The 11159-nt window shown below is 46.9% G+C and overlaps 1 long non-coding RNA gene across 1 annotated transcript in view; it reads right to left on the bottom strand.

The window, feature by feature from the left end:
• Window positions 1-392: 392 nt before the first annotated feature.
• The window catches only part of LOC144828523 (uncharacterized), a 121181-nt gene continuing 110414 nt past the window's right edge, over window positions 393-11159 (bottom strand). The window contains exon 2 of the long non-coding RNA XR_013610480.1: window positions 393-1316. This is a non-coding gene — a long non-coding RNA (uncharacterized LOC144828523). The remainder of the gene's footprint in view (window positions 1317-11159) is intronic.

The raw sequence follows: 11159 nt of genomic DNA, 5'->3' as shown, positions 1-11159 counted from the left end.
ATACATTCTTATTTGTGTTCATAAGAAAACCTATTTAGCCAAAGCACAGATATGACTTCTGTCGACCATATGTCATTGAAACGGGCGATCTAGAAGGAAAACTCTTCATTGTTGTGACTGTAGTTGTTTTGGGAATCGTGTTGTTGAATCCAAAGGCCAGCGCCTGTGTTGCCTCCATTGAAACAAAGCCCCGCCTCTGTTGGTCACTGAAAAGCACAGCTGTTGAACCAGGTGAGTTATCTGTAAACATGTTAATAGCACAATCCTTTACAACAGCTGTAGACAAGCTTTCATTCACAGACGCTTTTGCTAAACCTAATGCATATTTTCAAATTGGCATATTTAAAGAGTGTAGACTTAATCATATGGGAACTGAGTGGATTTGTAGAAAATATTTTAGAAACATGTTTATTTGTGGTCCAACCTAGGTCTAGGAGGGCATAATCCATTTCAGATTATCATTTTAGTCACATAGCATAATGAAATAGCATAATTTGCTTCTCTTACGTTTTACATACTGAACGTAAAATCCCTTGAAAATCATTGACTCAAAGACATTATCAATTACCAATTATTTTTTGGTATTTCTACAAATGGAAATATTTAACAAAAAGCAAGATATTGCAAACCCTGAAATAATCCAAATTTCGACCTTGCAACTAGAGGGGTCAACAGAAAATCCTTCAAGTCTAAGGCCTAGATTCAAAAACTCTTTGCATCGGGTATGCGTTACTTTTCTAACGCAAATCTGATGTTATCCAACACAACGCGTGATTTGCGTTGAATAGTAATCCAAATAACACAAAGTTGTTCAACATGCTACCTAGAGTTCCTTTGCATCAAAGGTCCATTCCATGGGTGCTGCATGGAGGTTCCCGTTTTCCCACTCTGCACATGTACTTAGATGTGCAGCACACATACAAAGTGAGGAAAGCCTTAAAACATAGGTTTTGTATATGCACAGAGAGTGGAACTAATAACAGTAAACCTGTCACTAGTCAGGTCTACATTTTTCACATGCTATTGTGGTAGAATACAGAAAGTAGCAGAGGAGGAAAGCTGGCTCAAATAGGTGAAAGTAAAAAGGGAGGTATCCAGCATGATGCGCTTCTTTTTCTTCATTGCGGGTGTCTTCAGCCGATGAAATTTGGGGCAATAGTAGAGCTCACATAAAGGCGAGACATTTGCACACAGTAGTAAATAAGGTAAGAGTAGGCGGCCAGTCCACAAAGCATGCAAATGATGTTCACTATTCTTGCCACGTCAGAGGCATTCTTGGCTCCCTCGAAGTCTCTTTTGGCCAAACGTTCCTCCACCTGTAGGGAGAGAGGATTAGGTAAGGTTACACCGCTTGTAATGCTTTGCATTTCAAGGCATGTAAAGAATCTTCTACCATATGAGATAGTGCTCAGAATTTAAAAAAAGGTATTTCTGGCATAGCACATTCTTTCTGGTTTAGGGGGAGTGGATCATACACTGATAGTTATCCGGGTAATCCGGACTGAACCCACCCTATTTTTTTTTTAATCAGGTTTTTATTGCCATTTTATCATATGCAAGTAAAGTATCCTCCACAATAATGTAGTTTCCACAACGTTTGACTATATAAGGATTATACAACAATATATACCCAAGACCATCACATTTGTTATCCTTCGATCTCTACATGATACAGTGACAACAGAGGCCCCATACAGGCCCAACGTATCAGCTGATTAAGTGAGTTCCGTATCACAGAGAGGTTTGTCCTCAACAATAAAGGATGTCTGAAGGGAGGCCAATAATCTTCATTAAAACAATATAAATTACGAAAACAAATTCAGGGAGCCCAGTGTGTTACTCTAAGAAAAGTGTGTGGTGGGGCCAGTCTGGAGGTAGGGCAAAGGCCCCCAAGGTCACGTCCACTACAATAGTACCCAAAGTTCCCAGCCGGGCATTGCTGGTGGGGCACGCAAGGTTCAAAGGGTGGGTCTCTACAACAGCCCTCCACATAGCCCCTACACTGACACTACTCTCACTGGGGGCCCTTCTTCAACTGGGAGACCCGTCGAGAGCCATCTGACTCCTGGTATATTTTCAGGTGCTTGCATCTTTATCCCTTCCTCGCCCTCTAGGCTCCTGCCCAGCTCTCTTTCTTGGTGTTCCCAAACATCAAGAATCTCCTTCCATAAGTCCGCAATTGGGCGTCTTCTCAGTCCCTAGGACTTCTCTTGTATCAGCGCCCTCCCTTCTGCTCCATCTCAATGAGTCACCTCCCTCACCCAGGACCAGATCAAGGATATGGTATGGGATGTCCAAATTCTTGCTATCTGTCATTTGCTAGTGTCAGGGCGGGACAAAAATAAGAATTGATTTCCAACTTTACATTAGGGTGGGCATGGACAGAGCCCAAACAGGCAGACCTCAGCCATCGAGTCAAAGGTGTGTCCCAGTGATTCCCCAGGTTGGTCATGACCCCATCCCGGAATGATCTAAGCACGGTGCGTTGACATGTCATATGTATAAAGTGGATGTGTGACGTTACAACGCATACTTTTACAACGCCTACCTTTACATCGCATAATGCTTTTGGGCGCTGGATAGTGAATAGTTTAATTTACTATTCCAACTCCAGTCCCCGTGGATAGTAGGGAAGGTGTTGGATAGTACATTAACAATCAACAAAAGGAGAGATAGGGTTATAGGGCACTCTTAGACCCCAGTCAGTTATCAGATAAACAAAAGAAGAGTGTCCCTCGGAGAAGCGTTGTAGCACGTAAGATTCGAGGCCAGTTGTAAGTGGTCAGATACACAGACCAATTTCACGAAAAAATACAAGATTTTTTCAGGAAACCCTCACTCACCCTAGTGGTGACATGCTTCATCATCGGGTCCACCGGGAGAGATCGAATACCTCCCCGGTGTGCTGCGACGCCAGGAGACTGCGAAGCAGGTTCTTGTGAGGGTAAAGTGTGAAAAAAGTTAAGTAAATTTAAAAATGTCCAGGGTTGTACCAAAAAATCATTTATTGGCTGGTCAACCTGACATATTAAAAATTAACTATGTGTAGGGAGAACTAACCAAATAGAATATACTTGTGTTTCCCTATTAAAGAGAGGTCTTTAATAGACCAGAATGTGACCCCACCCAACTTTTATACAAAAAACAAGCCGGAACTGCTGAGCACAACCTAAAACGAGGCGGGAGGGGGCGTGGCCAACCCAAAACCAGAAAACCCCACCAACACGGCCGCCGAAGGCCGAAAGCCAGCATGGAGGCAAGCCCGAGCAGCGGAGCACCCGGAGCCCACCCGGGCGCTTCACATCACCTGCTGCATAATTTGGTAGAAGAGGAAGCAGTACGGTGCAGAACAGAGCACTCGGAACTCAACCCGAGCGCTCCCAAAGACCCGCTGCATATGGAGCGTCCGGACCCCACCCCGGGCGCTCCACAAAGACCGTGCCTGAGCGGCACACAAACAAGCAGACCGGAGCACTCACACAGAGAACTCCGCAAAATCCCAGCAGCACATGGAGCGCCCAGACCCCATCCCGGGCGCTTCACAAAGTCTGTGCCTGAGCCGCACAAAAAAAAAGCAGACCGGAGCACACGGAGCCCAACCAGAGTGCTCCGGAAAGACGTGCAGCACATGGAGCGCCTGGACCCCACCTCGGACGCGCCACAAGAACAGGACATCAGCGCAGGCTGAAGAGCCCGAAGGGACCAGCAGCAGCCGACAAGAGGGACCCAAGCCACCGCAAAGGACGAGCAGCATGGAAAGATTCACCCGACAACAGGACTCCACGAAACCAAAACAGCCCAGCAGAACCGGTAACCAAGAACCCGAAGGAGTCCAGGAAGCCCAGCAGCTCAATTCAAGTAGCTCCCACGAAGGTCCAAGAGTACCCCAGAGCCCGGCAAAGGAGGAGACCACAGGACAACACAAAGCAGGTAAGTGCCCAGCACCTACCCCAGCGTCCCCGTCCGGTCCACCGACAGGAAACAAAACAGGAAGGGCTTTCTGTTGGCTATGTATTGATAGCCCCTGGCAGGAGAGTGGGTGGAGCATAAAAGTGTTCCCTGTTCTGTTTCCTGTCAAGTGGAATACCTCATTAGTAATGACTGGGTCGAGGACGAGGGACATAGAGGTAATGATTGATTGTGACAAGATGGCGGCACCCGGTCTTTGGTGAGGAAACCGGGACGAGCATCGGCCCTCTGCGGGACTTTAACGACATAGGAGGCCTGGTGTACCCCTCCCCTCACCTCCAGGACCAAGCTGAGTGATCAGCCGGGAGACCCCCTCAGGCCGAGAGCGAAGGAGCCGGGTGCGACGAGTGAGGCTGGGAGCAGCGATAAAATGGCAGCCCCCATGGAATGCGGCAGACACTAGAGCCGAGTCCGAACTGTAGGTGCAGCCCTGCTTGGAGCCTGAAGTGCCTCCACCTCGTCCCCTGTGCAGGACAGAGTGCCGGACCCATAGGCCCCTCGAAGTAAGCCTGGTTAGGAGGGGGGGCGAGGGAGTCTGGGTCCCCGGTGCCTCATGTAGCAGACCCGGGGGCTGCCTTGAACAGACCCCGGAGCTGTGGAGATCCCAAAATGCCCCCGCCCCTGGGGGGCTCAGTGGCACAAATACAGCCGATCAAGCGGTAACGATGCGGTGGCGCGCATTAGGCACTGCGGGAGCTGGAGCAAGTGCCGGATTGCCTGCACGCGCCAGTTGGAGGTGAAGAGAGGCCTGGAGAACCATCCCTTCGCTCCCTTGCATGAGTTCTGAGTGCAGGGCTCAGAGGCCCCTTGCAGTACGTTCGGGAGTGAGGCAGCGAGAGGATCGGGTCTCAGTGTGGCCCAGCGCGATGAACCAGGTAGCCGGAAGGGGCAGGCATAGGAAAGGCAGAGACACTTGAGGGCCCCGGGGATCTGCTGACAAGGCCCTGTGGAGAGCGACATTTACCATAAGGTTTGGAATCTGCTTGCAGCGGCATTGCGGCAGCCAGCGGAGACAGGGACTGATGCAATGAGCCCAGGCCTGAAGTCCTAGACAAGCACCCACAGCAGGGCCGACCGGTGTGGGGCCACAGCACCAGTGACTGGGGCAGCGGACCTGGGGCCAGCATGGAAAAGGCCAATGCACCTTGCAAGCCAGGAGGCCCTGGATCCCCCTGGGGGAGATGCAGTCAAGGGAAAGAGCCTGCAGAAGCGCGAAATGCTGATGAGTGGGCCCTAGAGCTCCCGCCACCGGGACTAACTCGCAGAGCAGCAGGGAGATACCCCACCAGCACACATAGCACAGGGGAGAACGCAGAATCGCCAACCTGAGGAGGCATCTGTGTTGCGCTGAAGCAGAGTATGAGTGGCGCATTGTGCCAGGGAGTGGCAAGATTCAGAGTCCCCAAGCAGGTCTGGAGAGGGGCGAAAGTGCCAGAGAGGCCCTCATTGTCCCAATACCCAAGCAAGGGAAGGAACCACATGACTACATGGCTTACAGGCCACTATCCATGCTAAATATGGATTATAAAATCCAGAGTAAAATTCTTGCGACACACTTACTTCCTCACATGTCCCACCTGGTCCACGCGTATCAGGCGGGCTTTATCCCGGGGCGGAATATGGCCATAAATATCATACGACTCCTTGCTGTGATGGATTCTGAGGGGTACGTCAAGCGAGATGCGGCAGTGTTCGCAGTGGACATAGAGAAGGCATTTGACAGCCTGGAGTGGTCGTACCTATATGAAGTCCTGGCCAAAATTAGACCAGGGGAGGGATTTCTGACATGGGTGCGGCTGCTGTACGAATCCCCTACGGCCCGAGTGCTCTCTGGGAGGACCTTCTCGCCTAGACAGAGGGTGGAGAGAGGTACGAGGCAAGGATGTCCCCTCTCCCCTGATCCTGTTTGCACTGGCTATGGAACCGCGGGCGATTAGAGCCAGGAGCGGCCAGGACTAAGTGGGCCTGGAGACGGGAGGGGGGCACCACTTCATAGCATTGTATTCTGACGACCTTTTGCCATTCCTAGGCAACCTAGCAGACAAACTGCGCGGGGCGCAAGACAGGCTGGCCCGATTTGGCACCATATCTGGCCTTAAAGTCAATTGGCAAAAATCCAGCTTATACTCAATGGCGCCGGATAGTCTCCCGCCGCTCGCTCTAGAGCACTTGAGGTGGGAGCCTAGCTGCCTACAGTACCTTGGAGTTAAAATATATCATAGAGCGACGGACTTACTGGAAGGCAATGTGGGTAAGGCGATAAGGTCAGGGAAAATAGCAATGGATTTTTGGGGAACTCTGCCGCTGTCAGTAGCTGGGAGGGTGGCAGTCCTGAAAATGGTAATGTTGCTGCACCTATTATACTACTTCGGGACACTCCCGGTGTGGATTTCGCAAGCGATGTTCAAAGAGCTTGACTCAATGATCACGTCATTCATTTGAGGTGCAGGAAGGAGGGTGGCGTTGGCCTCACTGCGACACCCCACAGTGGCGGGTGGGCCAGCGGTGCCTGATTTCGAGAGTTATTACTTCGCTGCACAATTATACTGGCTGATTCAATGGATGGCAGAAGATCGTAACCTGTAAAGGAAAAAATGCCCAGCTATGACAGACACTGTGACTCTGGCGAAAATTCTGCTGCAAGTGCATCGGAACACGCCCGAAGACGCAACCGAAACTGGGGTGGTGGTGTGCTGTTTGGCTAGATATTTGAGGAAAGTGGGCGCTGTGACTCCCTATTCCCCTGACATACCTATCACAATGTTATGCTATCTTCCACAGGGGTAGCACTTGGCAGGACTGGAGGACTGGGTTGAGGCAGGACTAAGAGAGATGGGGGACCTAAGATTCCACGCTACTTACATTTGAAGACTTGCAAACTGTGTAAGACTTGCCCGGGGGTCACTTCCTGAAGCATCAGGCCCTCACATGAAGGATTAAGACACACTGGAAAGGCAGTGGTGTTGAACCGCGAGCACTCGTGGGAAGCAGGTATATTGCGCTGTCAGCAGGAAGAATTAAGACAGTGCCCGGCCTCTATAAGACAATACGGGGAGATATGCAAAAGCTGTTGGAGCGCTTGCGATTACAGTGGGAAGAAGACTTGGGTAAACAGATACCAGAGGGCGAGTGGGATAAAATCCTAGAATGCACCCCGAAAGCATCTAGAAATGTGCGATTCAAATTAATTAACTATTATGTATTACATAGAGCATATCTAATGCCGGCCGGCATTAGGAGCGTAAACAGCGGTTTGCCCGAGATTTAAATGGCATGTTAAGTACCCTGGGCGCCCGATCCGGGCCTCCGAATGAGAATGTATGTTGCTATTGCTTAAAAGCCAATAAAATATGGTTTAAAAAAAAGAGGAAGAAAATTTGCTTTAAAATTAAAAAGATTGATACAGAAAAAAACTTGATTGTAGTCAAAAATTATTCTGAAACAGAAACGATTTTGACAGAGTTTGTGAATGTTTCTTCATCCAGGCGTGATCTCTATGTTTTATGACAAATTTTCCAAAACTGAGAGAGGACCTGGACAAGTGGTATACAGAGGTAAACAGACTAGTGACTATTTCAAAGTGCCATGAGCTCATATGAATACACTGTTTGAGATTGTTTTCCTAAGGATTTGTGGACAGAATGCAAAGTGACTATGCTTGGAAAAAGCAGGAGCAGAAAAGAGTTGAGTTATTTTGAGGAAAATATCGGATGATAAATTGTGTGTTGTATTTTGCACCATCTGGAGGATCTGATGTGAGTGTGAATTTGAATAATGGGATGCATGGAATGCAAGAGTTGGAATGAGTGATAAGATGCCAGTACAAGTCCCAGGTAGCAGTAGAGGTTAGTGAACAATTCATAAATAAATGTGAATATAAATAAGTTGAAAAAGAGCACAGCTTGTTATTTCTGCAAGCAAGTTGGACACTGGAAGCGTGAGAGTAGATAGACCCTATATCGAAATTCCCAGTCTCACATGACTAGATGTCTGTTTTGGCGCTTTGTTCTTTTTGGTGCTAGCTATTATCTTAAACTTTAAAAATCATAACTCCGCCTCTTCTGATTGTATTTTTCCAGTTTTGGAGTCAAATGATTGATTAGAATTTACTATTTTTCTAAATTGGTGTAAGCATTTTCTTGTGTTGTGTTTTCACTTTATTACTGTTTGTGTGCTGCATAAATACTTTACACATTGCCTATAAGTTAAGCATGACTGTGTTTGGACCAAGCTAATAAAGGGTTAAGCAAAGGTTAATTTAGTGTTAAGCATGACTGTGTTTGTGCCAAGCTAATAAAAGGTTAAGCACAGGTTAATTTAGTGAGTTTTGTGGTTCACCTTGACAGAGATTGTGGCTTTTGCTTGAACTGGGGTCACCCCACCATTCAACCAACACCCCAATTTCTCAATATGTCCATGGGAATAGTGGGCTGCTGTTGTCAGTGGATTCCAAATTTTACCCGATTGCAAAGCTTTAATAAGGCTTACTTGCAGCAATGTAGAGAATCTGGTACCTTTTGATGGTGAATGCGTGTATAGCTTCCTAGAGCGAAGAAGCAACCACTGTAGTGAACCAGTCTGTCTTAGGAATGTTTGATTACAATAAAGAATATTTGCTTTATTTCCACAAAACAGAAGGGTGTGCTCTTTCTGTTATAACTCAAATGCATGATGAGGTAAAGCAGCCTGTCGCTTACTTTTCTGCTAGATTTAATCAAGGAGCCACAGCTCTTCCTGGTTGTCTGAAGTCAGCACCAGCTGTTTGCATTGCAATTGAGCAGAGTGAGGGAATTAGTATGGGCCATACACTTATTGTGTTAGTATCTCATTCAGTCTGGATCTCGCTGACTCGTACACAAACTCAGCTTCTGACAAATAGCCGCCCTGCAAAGTATAAACAAACAATGCTAGCAACTGAGAGTATTTCAATCACAACATGCAATACCTTGTATCCTGCAAGCTGCTACTGATTATTATTTCTATTGAGATCTTGTATAGTGCATAGCTACCAATAGCGTTTCCCAATGCTTAGGAACTTGACCTAAAATAACCAGGTTTTTAGCTCCTTACAAAGGATGGACAAGGGGGTGCAGCCTCTAAGAGATTCAGGGAGAGCATTCCACAGTTTAGGGCCCAGTGACCACTCATCCGGGTGTGTCTAACTCTGGGCACTGTAAGAAGGGATTGGTTACTGGAGCGCATAAAACGTGGAGGACGGTAGGGGACGACTAGTTTTTGCAGGAACCGTGATCCTGCGTTGGAGTTGATTTCGTGCATAAAGCAAAGAGCCAAAAAGGTAATGTGCTTGTCCACTGTGAGCCAGGGGAGATCACGGAGAAGACCAGATGCAGAAGAGTATTTGGGGAGCCAAAATAGGGGCCTGGCAGCAAGAGTTTTGGACTACAGTCTTAGCAGCAACAAGGTATAGGATATTATCATAGTCCAAACGTGGTAATATAATGGCCGTGATGATGCTTCTTTAGGCAGAGAAAGGAAGTATCAAATTGCTCCCTTTCATAAGGCAAAGCAGGAGGAAGCAATTTTAGAGGCCTGAGACTTCATGGACTAGGTGGAGTCAAGCCAGAAGCCCAGAATCTTTACTTTGGTGACAGGTTCAGGGAGAGATCCCAGAGTATCATGCCCAGTACTATGCCCTTAGTCTAGTCACAATTTGATTTCAGAAAGTTGGAGTTCATCCAGGAGGAGACCAGACTGAGGCAAGAATTGAGATCTTCCATACTGACTACCTGCAGAGGACAAACAGAAAATAATTTGTATGTCGTCAGCATATGAAAACAGAGTCAAGCCAAAGCTTTCCACTATATCTGCCAGAGGGTGGATATAGATATTAAAAAGCATGGTGCTGAGAGAAGAACCCCGAGGGACTCCAGAGGTGGGTGAGTGGAGACTAGACGTTGTGTTCAAGGAGAAGACCTGAAAAGTTTGATCCGCCAGAGAGGATTTTAACCAGGCAAAAGCCATGCCTTGAAGGCATAGCTGGTCCAGTCTGACAGTAACAGTACAATGAGATACAGTGTTCAAGGCTACACTGAGATCTAGTAGAATGAGCACAGCAGTACAACCCGTATCCAGGAGATGCTGTAGGTTTTCTATGACTCCTACAAGGGCAGATTTTGAACTGTGCTCCGCTCTGAATCATAACTGGGAGTGATGGAAATCATTCTGAGATTCCACTTATGCAGTGATTTGGGAGTGAATGTGCTTCTCCAAAAGTCTGGAGAAAATAGGCAGCAATAAATCGGTCTATAATTGGCCCAGTTAGATGGGTCTAGGTGTGTTTTTTTTTTTAACAAGCGCAGCACCACGGTTTGCTCCCAGGCTTTGGGAAGGTGCCGCTCATACGGGGAGGAGTTAAGAAGATCAATTATCAGTGACAGAAGGTGAGGACTTAGAGATTCCAAACAATGGAGAGAACGAAGATCCTGATCATGATTGCATCCATGTAACAGAGTTGTGCAATAAACCAAGACCAGCATTAAACATGCTCCTCTTGAAATGGCTGATCTAACTTTGTTTGTGGATAGTTCTTGTCTGAGAGACCATCAAGGAATACTAAAAGCAGCATATGCAGTCTGCTCTATTTGAGAAATTGATGGAGCATCATATTTGTCTTATGATATTTCAGCACAGGTAGCAGAGCAAATTGCCCAAAGAACTGAGCATGCTCGGTTTGCACAGGTAGCCAATATGGATTTGGAGTGGTGCACAACTTTGGACAATTATGATCACAAATGTGCTTCATAAATGTTTTTGGTACTCCAATACGCAGTGGATTCATACATTATAAATCTTTTGAAAGCTGTACAATATTCAGTAGAGATGTTGGTTTTAAAGAGTATTGCTCATACATTTGGGGAGGAATTGGTCACTATGCTGATGAAGTTGCAAAATATTGTGCTCTTGAAACTGTTACAATTAAGCCTAAAGAGCAGAAAAAAGAAAGAGACCCGGGACATGATGAGGTTGATACACAAATTGAACCCGCAGAAGATGTGAATTGTTTTTTGTAGAATTCCATGCAGCCATCATTAAGTAAACTCAGAAAGCTACAAGAGGAGGTATCAGAGAATGAAAAGAAAATAAGTGACACAGTTGGTTGTAAGGGGGATTATAATGACCTTTGGGCAACTCTAGATCATCAACATGTTCTTCCAGATTCAGGGCATGGC

This window comes from Lissotriton helveticus, chromosome 4_1, assembly GCF_964261635.1.
Source record: "Lissotriton helveticus chromosome 4_1, aLisHel1.1, whole genome shotgun sequence".
Classification (NCBI taxonomy): domain Eukaryota; kingdom Metazoa; phylum Chordata; class Amphibia; order Caudata; family Salamandridae; genus Lissotriton; species Lissotriton helveticus.
The sequence above is the reverse complement of the archived record's forward strand: the minus strand, read 5'-3'. Positions and strand labels throughout refer to the sequence as shown.